Consider the following 16621-nt stretch of genomic DNA (forward strand, 5'->3'; position numbering starts at 1 on the left):
AGTTGCATGTGCTGTATTCAGACTGACAAGTAGGAAACGGAGGAGACTGCCTTAATCCTCAAGAAATTTTGTATGACACGATAAAAAAAAAAAGGTCTGAGGTCTCAGTTTACCTCACGATGCCCAGGAGCATGGTCTCCTCCTTGATTTGTGGCTGCGGAGCACCAGACCTAAGCATGTTTTGTCTCAAACATTCTGAGTATTGCTACAGGAAAGGTGATTGGAGGAGAGGGTCCCATGGAGATGGCGCAGTGTGTTCTGAGCCAGCTCCCTGCTCCATCATGGGACTTGTGCTCAGTGCCCTCATGCCGACTTACTGCCTGGAGGAGGCTCAAAGGGGCTGTGCGTGTGCGAACAAAACAGCTCGAAAAATCTAGTTTTATATAAGAGGTGTGCACCAGGTTATAACAGGGAGCAGATCAGGCCCCCTCAGTCCTTTTCTTTCTCTCTCTCCCCTGCCACCACCCTATTTCCTTCACTTTCTTTGTCTCACAACCCCAGCTCCGGATCATCCTCGTGGCAGGACCAACACAGTATCTGAGGACTGGTAATATTCTTTGTTTTCTACCCTTGCTTTGCCTGAGCAAAGCATGGCTATCATACTCTGCTCTGTACTGTGTCCTGAACTCTGTTGTGGAAGTGTGTTGTGGCTTGCTAACCAGCAACCTTGCGTAGTGGTATTGTGGTCTGTGTGCCAGCACCTTTGATTTTGTGTTATGGCTTGTGAGCCAGCACCTTTGAGGAGTTTGCTGTGGGAGTTGAGAACTTATTGAAGTGTACCGTACAAATTTAAGGGCTTGTTAGCCAACACCTCTTGAGTCTAAGCAGTGGGCTGGTTGGTGGAGTTTATGGTGGCTGTACAATAAAAGCATAAGAGTTCCCTGACATGCAGGTATCTTTGTTCAACCTGATGAGAATTTATAACAACCATCATGGCCCCTACTGATGAGTTGTGACAGTGACCAGTGCATGTGCAGTGCCTGAGAGCAGCATGGCAAAGGGCAGGGCCTCTTTCCCTGTAGAAAGAGCAGGTGAGGGTCAGAGGCACCAGTCAGGTGAGCAAGGCCTTCAGCAGTTATTCCTGCCCACAGTGGCTGCTTGGAAGTGGAGGTGCAGGCTCGAGGGGGGTTCTTGGCCCAGCCCGCTCACTGCAGGAAGCTGAGAGCACAGGTCTGACTTTCCCATCCCTTGTCCTGATTTTAGGGCCCTGGTTCCTCCCAGCCCCAGCCAGTCTGTGCAGTTGGCCCTGAGGACATGAACAGCCGGGAGGTGTGTGGTGGAAGGCAGGCCCTGGAGCAGGATGTCAGTGTGGGACTCTGGTGACTGAGTGGTCCCTACCTGTGAGTGCTGGTAAGTGACAAGACAGCTTAAAATTGCCTGGTGGTTTTCAGTAGCACTGCTGTGGATATTGGACCATGGAGCTGATGAGATCAAAAATACTCTTAATTGTCTGTAATGAAGAGTTAGTGCTTGTGGTGATACTGGTAGATTCATTAGAAGTGCAGCTTACACAATCCTCTGGATTGACTCTTGCATATCGTGGCTAAAATCAGACCTATACAGCATCTCTGCAACACATTCCTGGTATGTATGCTCCTGTTCTGCTACACTTCCAAAGGAAACGGAAACTTTAAAAGCTGTAAACAAAAATTCCTCAGCTTCTTTTACCGTTTTCCTGCTTTTATGTGCTGTGGCGTACATTGCTTTAAACTGGGAGTTCAGTCACTCATGTTCTGTCAACTGTTCAGAGTTGTTTACAGTTTCTCACTCAAGGGTTATGGTTTATGACTGTGGGACTCCATATCTGTCATTCAGGGTCTATACTTTACTTACTGACTGCTCAGGGCATGGGTTTTAAAATCTAACCTCATCCAGAAGTTGTAAAGCACCAACAATCATATGTGTTCCAAGATATGTAGTTTAACACTGAAAGTTCAGACTTTACAGCTTACTGTTAACGGAAAAGGTCCAAATCCTTAGATGATAAATTTGTAAGCCCCGAACCCATAAACAGTAGGCTGTGAATCATTTGGGGGAGTTCATTTGTTTCCCCTGGTGCCAGCCAGCATTCAGCAATGTGGTCTGATCTGAGACAATGAGCAGGAGGGAACAGGGCAGGTTTGAAGAAGTGGATCTGTTTGTGCATGCCTGAATTAAAAGAGGAGTGTGGTATGGTTATGACAAAAGAGTAGATACAGGAAGTTCCTGAAAGGTTAAACTTGCAGAAAACCCAAATGTTGTGGTAATGTTCAAAATAGGAGTGGAGGGGCAGTGTTTGTGGCTTGTGTGTTCTCCTTTACTGTGTTAGTGTATATTAGATTAGTCTGTAGGTTTGTATACTAAATTTGTTTTCTTGAGTTTTTCTGTAGGGTTTTCAAATTTTGCATTGCTTTATGCTTTGATAGGATGATGCCTTTTACTATGTCAGTCAGCAAGCAACTAATCACAAATTACTGTCACAGTGGCAGAGGAGCTGAGAGACACTGGTGAGTGCCTGCTAGCCTTGAGCACTTCGGTGCTTATTGCTCACTTGGCTGAACTCAATATGTATTCTGCAACTGCAGAAGTTCTTTCACCATTCTTTGTGCAGAACCCTGCCTCTCTTTTTCTATTCCTCTGCCTGACCATCCTTCCCACCAACTCTAGCCATCTGTCCAGCTTGCACACCGCCCTTCACTCCCTGTCCCAGTGGCTCTGTCCTGCTGATTGTCCCTTCTCCGCCATCAATCGCTTCTGCTCACGTCGAGATGCTGAGGCACGCTGCTGCCTGCAGATCTCGCACATGTGCAGTGCTGCCGTCGCCCCACAGCCTCTTACCACAGGTCCCAACCCGGTGCTGAGCATGTTTGGAGCACCGGGGGGCACGCTGCAGAGGTTAAGCCTGGTGCAGGACCAATCTGTGAGCGCCGGAGGTGAGGGGCAGAGAACGGGAGCGGTGTGATACTGTGCTCTTGCCGCCTCTACCTTACCCCCACCCACAACGTAGCAGCCAGTGCAGGCAGGGTGCTTGCGACCAGCATAACGGTGGCATTCAGGCCTCCAGGGACACTCCGTGGTGTGTTCAAGACCCTTCAGTGGTCATGGGCTGGGGGACGCCACTGGTCTGCTGGGGGCAACACTTCCTTGCAGCAAGTTGAGGTTCTCAGCCCAGCCACACTCAGGCCTGGAGTGGATGGTAAGGCTCTTTCCCGCTACCTGAGTCTCTCCAGTGTTTAGAGTTTTTAAAGGCCGTGGGTTTTTTCCTTGTCTTTGCTGAACACTGCTTTCTGAGCAGTTTGAAGATGACCTAAAACATTAAGTGCTGTCAGTGTTGTGTGCTTGAGTTTTCTATGGGAGAAGGACTAGGGCTGTGCTAAGTGAAGAAGTGTAGGTTGTGTGTAGAAGATGGCAAGATGGAGAGGTGGCACAGGACTATCTGGCTTCCTTGATGTCTGGGTGAATGAGAAGAGTATTTCTGGTGAAATCTCACTGAATGTGTAGTGCTGTCAAACCCAGTGTTGGGTGGTCACTTTGGAATCTGAAATCTTCGCTTTCCTTCCGTCTGTGGTGAATGAGAGGATGGTTAAGTCAGTGGGGAGTGTATATTTCTCCTTTCTGTTTGACCTGTGTATAGTTTTATGCTGAGTAAGACAGACTTCCAGCAGTGTCTGTGCTGCAGTTACCTTGAGGAGTGCCATCTGACATAAGCTGACATTAACTGGATGCCTGAACAAGTCTACCATCTGTGAGGACTGCTGTGGCATCTTAGTGATGAAACAGAGCCTGAAATCATGGCTGAAGCAGCACAGTGGGTCAGTTGTAATTGTGGGAGCAATTATGGGCCTTGGATTTGGGATAGTTCTGGAAGGGCTTTGCAGTTTCTCACTGTCTTGGTAACAATTGTTCTGGCCTTTTGCAGGTGCTGAAGCATAGTTTGGCGGTTGAAGCAGCATCACAGGTCTGTAGGATCAGCAGACAGACGCGAAGAACGAGCTCCGACTCACAACGTACCCACAGCAAAGTCCTGGCACTGCACTGTAGTTGAGGGAGGCTGTCTGGGTAGAAGGTGGTTGTGCCCTAGTTAGTAATCAGACAGACTTGGTGGCATTGTGGGTACTACTGGGTGAAGGGAGCTGGAAATTGTGCCTGGAAGACTTAAAGTTTGGGCATTAGGTATGCGATGTGCAGGCCTTGCAATGGGAATTTGCTTGATGTGCCAAGTGGTTAAGTGTCTTGGACTACAGATGCTCAGCATGTGACTAATAGCCTAAAAAACCCAATCTGTTTTACATAATAAAAAGTATTCTCTCAGCTGCAGTGTTTTATCCTTGTTTTGTTAACTCTGTGAGACATTTTCTGATCCTTTTTCAGAGTGGGAATAGCTGGACAGAGGAGAAGGCATTTGGGGAGGTGTTAGTAACTGCAGGAATGGTATTACCAGTTGTCACAAACACTTCTCTCAGCAGGTACCACTTCCCTTAAAGAGAGGCTGGTTGGTGGCTACAGATGTCACTGGCTCTGGATATTTGCCCACAGAGATGAGACGACCATAAATATTAGTTGTCTTAGTAATAGCAATGCAGATTTAGTGCTTGCTGTGTTGCAAGCACTGTCTCTGTTGCTCTCTTACTCCTTTGGCTTTAGAATATTTCTCCATATGGCAGTGCTGTACTGCCCCTGGTTTTCGTTCTCTGCTGACTGTCCTGCTCCTCTTCACATTTTCAAGTTTTCTTCTGTGTCTTATCCCTGTTTTTTCTTTCTTTCCTGTCTATTTTGTGTCCAGTGTACGGGTCGGGGGTGGGGGAGGATGGGCTGTGGGGCTGGGGTGATGGCCCCCTGTTCCCAGTCCGGGTTTTCCCCGCCCCCACCCTCCCGCCTCCCCACTCCCCCTGCCCCTCCCTTCCCCATCCTTTCCCCGCCATTTTCCCTCCGCTCGCTCCCGGTGGTCTCAGAGGACGCCGTGGGACCGGCTGTACCCGGAGCTGTGCGGGGTCCTGCGGGAGGGGCTGGGGGGCTGCGGTGGCGGCTCGGGGCTCGGCTCGGCTCCCGGGAGTGGCAGAGCTCGCTGGGGAGCGCTCGGTGCCCGTTCCGTGCGGCGGCTCGTGGGGAGCTCCCCGTTCCTCGTGGAATGACCCGTCCTGCGGCTTCTGGACGGGTGAGCTGAGCTCGGGACAGCGCGGGGCGGCTGGGATGGGCAAAGGCAGCCTCCTGCTGCTGCTGGAGCGCTTGGGAAACCAAAGAGGGAGGCAGATTTTGTCCCCTGCTTACGGAGCAGGTTTCGGGGCTGAATCACTCGCAGGCACGTGTCCGCTTGAACGAGGTGTTTCCCAGCGACATTCCAAGCGCCCCGAATGCTGGGATTTGGGTCTTCTGGTGATTGCTCGGTGGAAGCTCTTTGGAGAGGGGGGAATCAGGCAAGAAAAGCTGTTGATTTAACAGGTGGGTTTTAGAATCCATTTTATCCAGGCTGGGATTTTCTGTCCCTCTACACAGAGGGTGAACTGCACCCAACCACCAGTCCCATGGTGGGTCCCTGTAGGCTAAAAACAAAAGGTAAGTAAATCAAAGGTTCTGTTTGTAGCTGAACATCACTGTATCACGTTTTCACATCACCTAATTCTGTATTTTTGTCAGTGATTTAGCAACACGCTCTAAGAGCTGTAAATTAGTACAAATGGTATTTCATTTCTTGAATTAAGTTACTGATAATTTACATCATGATAGAAACCGAAAGGATATTGCATCAAATATGGATTAAATTAGCCTGTACAATATGTTACCATGGGACTGTCTACTCAACAGTGTCATTACTGAATAAGAATCTTTGAAAATCTGCAGTAGACATATCAAGAGAAGTTTCACAGCAGCAGTAACTAAAGGAAAACAAAACAGTTATTAGAACACATGTAGTATGTCACAAATTATTCTGTTGAAGAGATTCATATCACTTCTTGCTAAGATTTTTGCTGTATATCTGCAGTATTAAATGTATTCCAACCTGTAGGAATTGTTTTAGCTTCTGAAAAATAGCAAATTCCATCATCACTTGCTCTTACAGGTTTTAAGAATTCCTACCTTGCGGGATAGTGAAACAAATATTTTAATTTATATGAGTGCTTTGTGAGTGGTAGTAATGCATGATTATCAAGGGCAACTTCTCCATTTTTGTCACTAGTCCGTACTTAGAAAATGAACAGATAAGTCACTATCACAATTTGCTAACACAGCTTGAAATCCAGTGTCCTCTGAGACAAGTCAGTCCAAGTTGTCTCTGATGTCTGGGATATAGTTAGTTCTTTGCTCTTGTCTATCTGCTTCTTCTAGTTGTTTTTTACCTTTAATAAAAAGCTTGTAAATTTGTTATTAATAGTTTAGTCAGTTTTAAGTGGTTATAATGGCAGAAACAGATCTTAGAATCAGATAATTTTGCAGTTTTTCTCGAAGCTGAAGGCCTGATGATTCTTTGCAGTGTAATAACAATGAAACTTAAGCAGATGACTTTAAGAATTTAACACCTTTAAACAACGTTTAGCGACTTTCAGCTTTAGCAATTCAAACAAAGCTACGGGGGAATTGGTGAAAAAATAGGACAAAATCTTCAAAGCTTCTAGTATTCTTTACTGAAGATTCTCGAGACTACAGACATGATGTTAAGTTCAACATTAGAAATCTTTAACCTAAAAAAATAACACAAGGGAGTTAGAAACTTTTAAGACATATTAAAAAGGCATTTTTGAAATCTCCTTTTCTTATCAACAGTTTATAAACACACAGTTAAAGACAGGTTTTACAGGGAAAAGCGTTTCAAGGAGATCTTGTTTATTACAATTTTTCTCAAGTGGATTTAATGTTTTGTGGAGGATATGTGTTTGCCTAGTTTGGCAAAATCAGACTCATCAGAGGGGTCCAGAACAGAAGACGACTGTCACTCACGGCTTCGGGCTACGTGGCTTGTTTGTTGCTTGTTCTTTCTTATTGTTATGAAAAGTAGAAAAGTTTCGATTTCTTCCACCCAGTTACTAAGTAATAGTTTACATTTGAATGGCTGTGTGGCTGGAGCGAAGCAGCTCCTGCCCGGTAACCAGGTAACCCTTTGTTTTATCTCTTAGATCTTATCTCTCTCCCCATGGAGGTGGAACTTTCAGCTTCAAAAGGCTTTTTCTTCTCTTTTCCCTGTTAAAAATTGCTTTCGCTGAATAAGATATTTTGAAACAAGGCATTGTAGTAAATTATTCTACACAAGAATCTACCCAGTAATTTTTTTAAAGATTTGTCTGCACAATACAGAAGGCTTTCGGGAGGCATGCAACCAGACACCAATGTAATTGGAGTCCTTCTACAGTGCGAAGATACTCCACTCACAGGGCAGGGTTTTCAGTGATCTGCTGCTGAATTGGAATTAATCAGGTTTTCCAGGGAGACTCTCCAGGGGTCTACGTCTTCGTTGGTGGTGCTCCTGACTGAGCAAAAGGTATGCCTGTTATTCTTGACAGCAGCATGCAGCTGAGAAGAGCAGAGCCGGGATTTAGCTGCTTTTGAGCATGGTTCAGAGGTTGAAGTGTTTGCTGAAGCACAGCCAATAGCAGGAGGGAAAGTGGAAGGTGACCCCGATGGTTATCCCATCAGGCCTGATGTGGTGGAGGATTTTACTCAGCCTGAACTTGCTGGTGTTATGGACAGGTTTAAAAGCAAAGGCCAGAGAGTCTGTGATCTCCTGGGCAGTTGGGCTGCATGACCTGGGAGCCTCTGGGATCAGATTGGACTGGGCAGACAGGGAGCAGTTTGTCCCGTGGAGTTGGGCTGGGTTTGTTCAGGATGACTTCGGAGGCAGGGCTGGAGAGGCTCCTTTGTTGGCTGTAGTGGTGGAAGGTTGTCCCAGGAGGACTGGAGCCCTTTGACCTCCTGCTCCCGCCGTGAGCCCCGACGGGACCGTGCACTTGGCAATGGAGGGCCCCCCATTGCTGAGTCAGCGGTTCCGGGGGCCGGCAGGGATGGGATCAGGATGCCGAGCTCCAGCCAAGGCAGGGCAGGAAATGGTGCAGCGACTGAAAGAAGCGAAGGCAGAGTGAGATGAAGGCCAAGCTCCAGCACAAGGGTGGGTGAGAAAAGCCCATGGCCCTCAGGTGGAGCTTTGAATTCCTTGGAAAAATGGATCTTGTCAAAGGGCTCAGGCCCTTGTGGGTGCTGGAGCGGAGGCCTCTTCAACTGATGGTCAGCCTAAAAAGGTGCAAGGACAGCAAAAAAGGTGGGACCCCCCTCTGCGGGCTATTGCACTGCCACCCCTCGTGTTTGGGGATGAACCCTCTGGGGAGCCATGGGAACAGCAGGGTGAGAGCCAGGAGCCTTTGACTTCCACAGAGCACTGAATTTCCCTCTGCTCTCTTTCAGGACAGGACAAAGCATTGAACTGGGAGAAGTTCTGCCAAATCTTTGGGGTGTGAGCAGCCACAGGCAAGAGGTTCCAGCCTTGATGCCCCAGAGAGCATCAGTGAAATCAGCACTATTGCCCTGGCGTGTGCCCACTGCCAATTGTTCACCCAACACAATTCCAAAGCAAGTGTTGCTTCTGTTTTAAGAACTGAAAATAACTTGAAAGCCAAAGAAATCACCATTTCCTTGGTCTTGTTTCCTTTTAGATGGTGGAATTGCCAGTCTGTCCGTGAGCTGAGCTGTGGCTGCAGGGCACTGTCAGGTATTGTTGGCTGTGAGTTCCTGCTCTTCTCCCCGGGAGATTGGAAATCCTTCTCAGTTAGGTTGCAGAAATCTTTTCTGAAGCCGTTTGTCTGCCTGACTGACAGATCACCCTCTTTCTGCCTTGGGATTTGCAGCTCTTCCGCCCTGGAGAGGGTCAGGAGCAAGGCCCTGAGATCAAAGGGACCCCCCTGTGTCCCCAGTTATGGGTTAACAAAGCTAAAATGGGAAATGTAGAGGAAGGAAAAGTGTGGGGGTAAAACTGAATGTTATTTGTAGGGGAGGGAACGACCCGAGAGAGGTAATGTGAGGCCATCAGCCCTGGGCAGGTAAGGAAAGCTTTGGGGGTAAAACTTGAGAAACTCTCAAGGATAGAAAATGAACCTTTGGAGGTAAAAATGAGTTAATCAGAGGTGTGCAGGAAGAGAAAAGTTTAGGGGTTAAATCTGAGGGGATCTCTGGGAGAGAGAATGAAGATCTTGTCTTAAAAATTAAAAGAGGTGATCAGTTGTGGCTGCCCAGGCGGGTTTTGGGGCTTAAAAAGGAGTTTGATTCTCTGCAGGTCAGTGAATGCAAATGTGGAGGTGATCAGCAGTGGAGAGGAGGGGATCATTTTGGGGTCAGACCTTGGGCAGGAACTGAACTCAGGAGCTCAGCTGCTCCTGCCCCAGAGAGCATCAGTGAAAGCAGCACTATTGCCCTGGCGTGTGCCCACTGCCAATTGTTCACCCAACACAATTCCAAAGCAAGGGTTGCTTCTGTTTTAAGAACTGAAAATAACTTGAAAGCCAAAGAAATCACCATTTCCTTGGTCTTGTTTCCTTTTAGATGGTGGAATTGCCAGTCTGTCCGTGAGCTGAGCTGTGGCTGCAGGGCACTGTCAGGTATTGTTGGCTGTGAGTTCCTGCTCTTCTCCCCGGGAGATTGGAAATCCTTCTCAGTTAGGTTGCAGAAATCTTTTCTGAAGCCGTTTGTCTGCCTTTGGCTGACAGATCACCCTCCTTCTGCCTTGGGATTTGCAGCTCTTCCGCCCTGGAGAGGGTCAGGAGCAAGGCCCTGAGATCAAAGGGACCCCCCTGTGTCCCCAGTTATGGGTTAACAAAGCTAAAATGGGAAATGTAGAGGAAGGAAAAGTGTGGGGGTAAAACTGAATGTTATTTGTAGGGGAGGGAACGACCCGAGAGAGGTAATGTGAGGCCATCAGCCCTGGGCAGGTAAGGAAAGCTTTGGGGGTAAAACTTGAGAAACTCTCAAGGATAGAAAATGAACCTTTGGAGGTAAAAATGAGTTAATCAGAGGTGTGCAGGAAGAGAAAAGTTTAGGGGTTAAATCTGAGGGGATCTCTGGGAGAGAGAATGAAGATCTTGTCTTAAAAATTAAAAGAGGTGATCAGTTGTGGCTGCCCAGGCGGGTTTTGGGGCTTAAAAAGGAGTTTGATTCTCTGCAGGTCAGTGAATGCAAATGTGGAGGTGATCAGCAGTGGAGAGGAGGGGATCATTTTGGGGTCAGACCTTGGGCAGGAACTGAACTCAGGAGCTCAGCTGCTCCTGCCCCAGAGAGCATCAGTGAAAGCAGCACTATTGCCCTGGCGTGTGCCCACTGCCAATTGTTCACCCAACACAATTCCAAAGCAAGTGTTGCTTCTGTTTTAAGAACTGAAAATAACTTGAAAGCCAAAGAAATCACCATTTCCTTGGTCTTGTTTCCTTTTAGATGGTGGAATTGCCAGTCTGTCCGTGAGCTGAGCTGTGGCTGCAGGGCACTGTCAGGTATTGTTGGCTGTGAGTTCCTGCTCTTCTCCCCGGGAGATTGGAAATCCTTCTCAGTTAGGTTGCAGAAATCTTTTCTGAAGCCGTTTGTCTGCCTTTGGCTGACAGATCACCCTCCTTCTGCCTTGGGATTTGCAGCTCTTCCGCCCTGGAGAGGGTCAGGAGCAAGGCCCTGAGATCAAAGGGACCCCCTGTGTCCCCAGTTATGGGTTAACAAAGCTAAAATGGGAAATGTAGAGGAAGGAAAAGTGTGGGGGTAAAACTGAATGTTATTTGTAGGGGAGGGAACGACCCGAGAGAGGTAATGTGAGGCCATCAGCCCTGGGCAGGTAAGGAAAGCTTTGGGGGTAAAACTTGAGAAACTCTCAAGGATAGAAAATGAACCTTTGGAGGTAAAAATGAGTTAATCAGAGGTGTGCAGGAAGAGAAAAGTTTAGGGGTTAAATCTGAGGGGATCTCTGGGAGAGAGAATGAAGATCTTGTCTTAAAAATTAAAAGAGGTGATCAGTTGTGGCTGCCCAGGCGGGTTTTGGGGCTTAAAAAGGAGTTTGATTCTCTGCAGGTCAGTGAATGCAAATGTGGAGGTGATCAGCAGTGGAGAGGAGGGGATCATTTTGGGGTCAGACCTTGGGCAGGAACTGAACTCAGGAGCTCAGCTGCTCCTGCCCCAGAGAGCATCAGTGAAAGCAGCACTATTGCCCTGGCGTGTGCCCACTGCCAATTGTTCACCCAACACAATTCCAAAGCAAGTGTTGCTTCTGTTTTAAGAACTGAAAATAACTTGAAAGCCAAAGAAATCACCATTTCCTTGGTCTTGTTTCCTTTTAGATGGTGGAATTGCCAGTCTGTCCGTGAGCTGAGCTGTGGCTGCAGGGCACTGTCAGGTATTGTTGGCTGTGAGTTCCTGCTCTTCTCCCCGGGAGATTGGAAATCCTTCTCAGTTAGGTTGCAGAAATCTTTTCTGAAGCCGTTTGTCTGCCTTTGGCTGACAGATCACCCTCCTTCTGCCTTGGGATTTGCAGCTCTTCCGCCCTGGAGAGGGTCAGGAGCAAGGCCCTGAGATCAAAGGGACCCCCCTGTGTCCCCAGTTATGGGTTAACAAAGCTAAAATGGGAAATGTAGAGGAAGGAAAAGTGTGGGGGTAAAACTGAATGTTATTTGTAGGGGAGGGAACGACCCGAGAGAGGTAATGTGAGGCCATCAGCCCTGGGCAGGTAAGGAAAGCTTTGGGGGTAAAACTTGAGAAACTCTCAAGGATAGAAAATGAACCTTTGGAGGTAAAAATGAGTTAATCAGAGGTGTGCAGGAAGAGAAAAGTTTAGGGGTTAAATCTGAGGGGATCTCTGGGAGAGAGAATGAAGATCTTGTCTTAAAAATTAAAAGAGGTGATCAGTTGTGGCTGCCCAGGCGGGTTTTGGGGCTTAAAAAGGAGTTTGATTCTCTGCAGGTCAGTGAATGCAAATGTGGAGGTGATCAGCAGTGGAGAGGAGGGGATCATTTTGGGGTCAGACCTTGGGCAGGAACTGAACTCAGGAGCTCAGCTGCTCCTGCCCCAGAGAGCATCAGTGAAATCAGCACTATTGCCCTGGCGTGTGCCCACTGCCAATTGTTCACCCAACACAATTCCAAAGCAAGTGTTGCTTCTGTTTTAAGAACTGAAAATAACTTGAAAGCCAAAGAAATCACCATTTCCTTGGTCTTGTTTCCTTTTAGATGGTGGAATTGCCAGTCTGTCCGTGAGCTGAGCTGTGGCTGCAGGGCACTGTCAGGTATTGTTGGCTGTGAGTTCCTGCTCTTCTCCCCGGGAGATTGGAAATCCTTCTCAGTTAGGTTGCAGAAATCTTTTCTGAAGCCGTTTGTCTGCCTTTGGCTGACAGATCACCCTCCTTCTGCCTTGGGATTTGCAGCTCTTCCGCCCTGGAGAGGGTCAGGAGCAAGGCCCTGAGATCAAAGGGACCCCCCTGTGTCCCCAGTTATGGGTTAACAAAGCTAAAATGGGAAATGTAGAGGAAGGAAAAGTGTGGGGGTAAAACTGAATGTTATTTGTAGGGGAGGGAACGACCCGAGAGAGGTAATGTGAGGCCATCAGCCCTGGGCAGGTAAGGAAAGCTTTGGGGGTAAAACTTGAGAAACTCTCAAGGATAGAAAATGAACCTTTGGAGGTAAAAATGAGTTAATCAGAGGTGTGCAGGAAGAGAAAAGTTTAGGGGTTAAATCTGAGGGGATCTCTGGGAGAGAGAATGAAGATCTTGTCTTAAAAATTAAAAGAGGTGATCAGTTGTGGCTGCCCAGGCGGGTTTTGGGGCTTAAAAAGGAGTTTGATTCTCTGCAGGTCAGTGAATGCAAATGTGGAGGTGATCAGCAGTGGAGAGGAGGGGATCATTTTGGGGTCAGACCTTGGGCAGGAACTGAACTCAGGAGCTCAGCTGCTCCTGCCCCAGAGAGCATCAGTGAAAGCAGCACTATTGCCCTGGCGTGTGCCCACTGCCAATTGTTCACCCAACACAATTCCAAAGCAAGTGTTGCTTCTGTTTTAAGAACTGAAAATAACTTGAAAGCCAAAGAAATCACCATTTCCTTGGTCTTGTTTCCTTTTAGATGGTGGAATTGCCAGTCTGTCCGTGAGCTGAGCTGTGGCTGCAGGGCACTGTCAGGTATTGTTGGCTGTGAGTTCCTGCTCTTCTCCCCGGGAGATTGGAAATCCTTCTCAGTTAGGTTGCAGAAATCTTTTCTGAAGCCGTTTGTCTGCCTTTGGCTGACAGATCACCCTCCTTCTGCCTTGGGATTTGCAGCTCTTCCGCCCTGGAGAGGGTCAGGAGCAAGGCCCTGAGATCAAAGGGACCCCCCCTTTTGTCCCCAGAGACCTACAGGGGACAGAATGGACACTGGGGTCATATCTGTGTTAGTATGTAGGGGACAGAATGAACATTTTGGGGTTAAAATGAGGGAATCAGTAGTGGACAGGTGGGGAAAATATTGGACATAAGTCTTGAGGCTGTCTGTAGAGGACAGGAAATATTTTGGAGGGAGATTGGTTGTTCCTTTGTGCTGCACTCTGTACTCAGTCGTGGGTCAGCTCCAGAAATTTCCTTGGGCAGCTACAAAAATGATCTCTGAAAAGTGGGAAAATCCCACTGGCAAAATGCAGAGGAACAGGTATTCTGAACCTCTCCTGCCTCTTACAGAGCAAACGTGGTAATCCCAGGTCTCTCTTGGAAAAATCTATGACCATAAGGTTTCCCAGGAGAAAAAGAAAAACAAGGACAGAGATGAGGGCATGTGCTCCTAATGAATAAGGATTTGATGGGTGCAGGAATGATTCGTGTGTGTTTTCCACTCCCCTTTTTTTATTCCCGGAATAACCTTAAAATTATTCCTTTAAGAGACCGACCAAACTGGAGAATTTGAATCAGAGAGGAAGCGATGCACAACAAATGCAGGGAGAAATGGTGGAATGGTGATGGAATCCTGCAGTGGTTCGGGTTGCAAGGGACCTTAAAGCTCATGCAGCCCCACTGCCTGAGCAGGGACACCTTCCCCTAGCCCAGGTTAGCCCTGGTCGCAGATGGATATGGAAGTGCTGGAGGTGTTTAGGGAATGCTGCTAGTTTTTCCCCCACCTCTGGCCATCGGGTCCTTCAAAAGACTAATTCACCTCTTCGCCCAGGGAAAAAGGCTGGAGCAAGAGGTTCCAAAAAGAACGGGGCTTTCTGCACGACAAAACCCGGGAGTGCCCGATCCTGCCTGGAAGGAGGGGGGGGTGAACGGGCGGTGGGCGCCGCCATGAAAGGAGCCGAGGGGCAGGGACTTGTCCGTACAAGGAGTGTCGGGGCGTGCCCATGGCCATAAAAGGTAAAGGAAGGGTGGGGATATGCCCGAAAAAGGCGCATGTGGGGCGGGGCTGCCCGCCATAAAAAGCGCATGAGGGGCGGGGCTAGCGCCATAAAAGGAAGGTGCGGGGCGGGGCTAGCGCCATAAAAGGAAAGTGTCGGGGCGGGGCTAGCGCCATAAAAGGAAAGTGCGGGCGGGGCTAGCGCCATAAAAGGAAAGTGCGGGCGGGCTAGCGCCATAAAAGGAAAGTGGGCGGGCTAGCGCCATAAAAGGAAAGTGGGGCGGCTAGCGCCATAAAAGGAAAGTGCGGGCGGCTAGCGCCATAAAAGGAAAGTGCGGGGCGGGCTAGCGCCATAAAAGGAAAGTGCGGGCGGGCTAGCGCCATAAAAGGAAAGTGTGGGCGGGGCTAGCGCCATAAAAGGAAAGTGCGGGGCGGGCTAGCGCCATAAAAGGAAAGTGTGGGGCGGCTAGCGCCATAAAAGGAAAGTGGGGCGGCTAGCGCCATAAAAGGAAAGTGCGGGGCGGCTAGCGCCATAAAAGGAAAGTGCGGGCGGGCTAGCGCCATAAAAGGAAAGTGTGGGCGGGCTAGCGCCATAAAAGGAAAGTGCGGGGCGGCTAGCGCCATAAAAGGAAAGTAGGGGCGGGCTAGCGCCATAAAAGGAAAGTGCGGGGCGGGCTAGCGCCATAAAAGGAAAGTGGGGCGGCTAGCGCCATAAAAGGAAAGTGTGGGGCGCGGCTACCGCCATAAAAGGAAGGTGCGGGGCGGGCTATAACCAGAAAAAGAGGGGTGTGGGGCGGCTACCGCCATAAAAGGAACGTATGGGCGGGGCTGGGGCCATTCAAGGAAGGTGTGGGCCGGAAAGGGTGTGGTTTGTAAGGAAGTTTTGGGCGCTTAAAATGGAGTTTGATTCTCTCCGGGCAGTGAATGCAAAATATTGAGGTGAGCAGGGGTGGACAGGAATGGAAAATTTAGGGGATTAAACTTGGGATGATCTGGTGGGTAGAGACTGAGTCTTTGGAGGTAGATTGAGGTTGTCAGCAGTAGAGAAGAGGGGATCATTTTGGGGTCTCCTTTGGGTTGCTGCTTTGTCCCGTGGCTGCAGCGAGGCTGAGCCCTGTCCCTGCTGTTTCAGGAGCGTCCCGGGGCGGGGGCTGTGCGGCAGAGAGGGCAGGGGGGGCTGTGGAGCTGCCCCGGGGGGCGCGGGGGGTCCTTTGCAGGCGGCGGCGCTGTCGGGGCTGCAGTACCGGCCGTGTCCGCCAGGCGGAGACTGCGGGGCAGGTACTGCGGGACACGGCCCGGGTGGGGAGGGGCGCCGCGGGTGGGACTCCCTGCGGGGGAAATGGTGCCCTGAAATGGGGGCCTCTGCTGGGCTATTGCACTGCTACCCCTCGTGTTTGGGGATGAACCCTCTGGGGAGCCATGGGAACAGCAGGGTGAGAGCCAGGAGCCTTTGACTTCCACAGAGCACTGAATTTCCCTCTGCTCTCTTTCAGGACAGGACAAAGCATTGAACTGGGAGAAGTTCTGCCAAATCTTTGGGGTGTGTGCAGCCACAGGGAAGAGGCTCCAGCCATGATGCCCCAGAGAGCATCAGTGAAAGCAGCACTATTGCCCTGGCGTGTGCCCACTGCCAATTGTTCACCCAACACAATTCCAAAGCAAGTGTTGCTTCTGTTTTAAGAACTGAAAATAACTTGAAAGCCAAAGAAATCACCATTTCCTTGGTCTTGTTTCCTTTTAGATGGTGGAATTGCCAGTCTGTCCGTGAGCTGAGCTGTGGCTGCAGGGCACTGTCAGGTATTGTTGGCTGTGAGTTCCTGCTCTTCTCCCCGGGAGATTGGAAATCCTTCTCAGTTAGGTTGCAGAAATCTTTTCTGAAGCCGTTTGTCTGCCTTTGGCTGACAGATCACCCTCCTTCTGCCTTGGGATTTGCAGCTCTTCCGCCCTGGAGAGGGTCAGGAGCAAGGCCCTGAGATCAAAGGGACCCCCCTGTGTCCCCAGTTATGGGTTAACAAAGCTAAAATGGGAAATGTAGAGGAAGGAAAAGTGTGGGGGTAAAACTGAATGTTATTTGTAGGGGAGGGAACGACCCGAGAGAGGTAATGTGAGGCCATCAGCCCTGGGCAGGTAAGGAAAGCTTTGGGGGTAAAACTTGAGAAACTCTCAAGGATAGAAAATGAACCTTTGGAGGTAAAAATGAGTTAATCAGAGGTGTGCAGGAAGAGAAAAGTTTAGGGGTTAAATCTGAGGGGATCTCTGGGAGAGAGAATGAAGATCTTGTCTTAAAAATTAAAAGAGGTGATCAGTTGTGGCTGCCCAGGCGGGTTTTGGGGCTTAAAAAGGAGTTTGAT

General features: G+C 49.1%; 2 long non-coding RNA genes across 53 annotated transcripts; both read left to right on the top strand.

Annotated features, from left to right (window-relative positions):
- Positions 1-6: 6 nt before the first annotated feature.
- Positions 7-4290, top strand: LOC126650052 (uncharacterized). Of its 3 annotated transcripts, none has more exons than XR_007631295.1 (3): positions 7-1350; positions 2406-2486; positions 3899-4290. It is a non-coding gene; the product is annotated as an uncharacterized LOC126650052 (long non-coding RNA). The 3 variants fall into 3 exon arrangements; XR_007631296.1 differs by lacking the exon at positions 2406-2486 and having other exon boundaries at positions 7-547; positions 1204-1350; XR_007631294.1 differs by lacking the exon at positions 2406-2486.
- Positions 4291-8612: 4322 nt separating this feature from the next.
- LOC126650049 (uncharacterized) lies at positions 8613-15927 on the top strand. Of its 50 annotated transcripts, none has more exons than XR_007631247.1 (9): positions 8613-8671; positions 9499-9554; positions 10384-10439; positions 11268-11323; positions 12153-12208; positions 13038-13093; positions 13823-13987; positions 14106-14290; positions 15764-15927. It is a non-coding gene; the product is annotated as an uncharacterized LOC126650049 (long non-coding RNA). The 50 variants fall into 50 exon arrangements; XR_007631251.1 differs by having other exon boundaries at positions 8620-8671; positions 9499-9566; XR_007631250.1 differs by having other exon boundaries at positions 8620-8671; positions 10384-10451.
- Positions 15928-16621: the final 694 nt, after the last annotated feature.

The sequence above is a fragment of the Myiozetetes cayanensis genome, unplaced genomic scaffold, assembly GCF_022539395.1.
Source record: "Myiozetetes cayanensis isolate MyiCay16 unplaced genomic scaffold, myiCay2020 scf548, whole genome shotgun sequence".
Taxonomy (NCBI): Eukaryota; Metazoa; Chordata; class Aves; order Passeriformes; family Tyrannidae; genus Myiozetetes; species Myiozetetes cayanensis.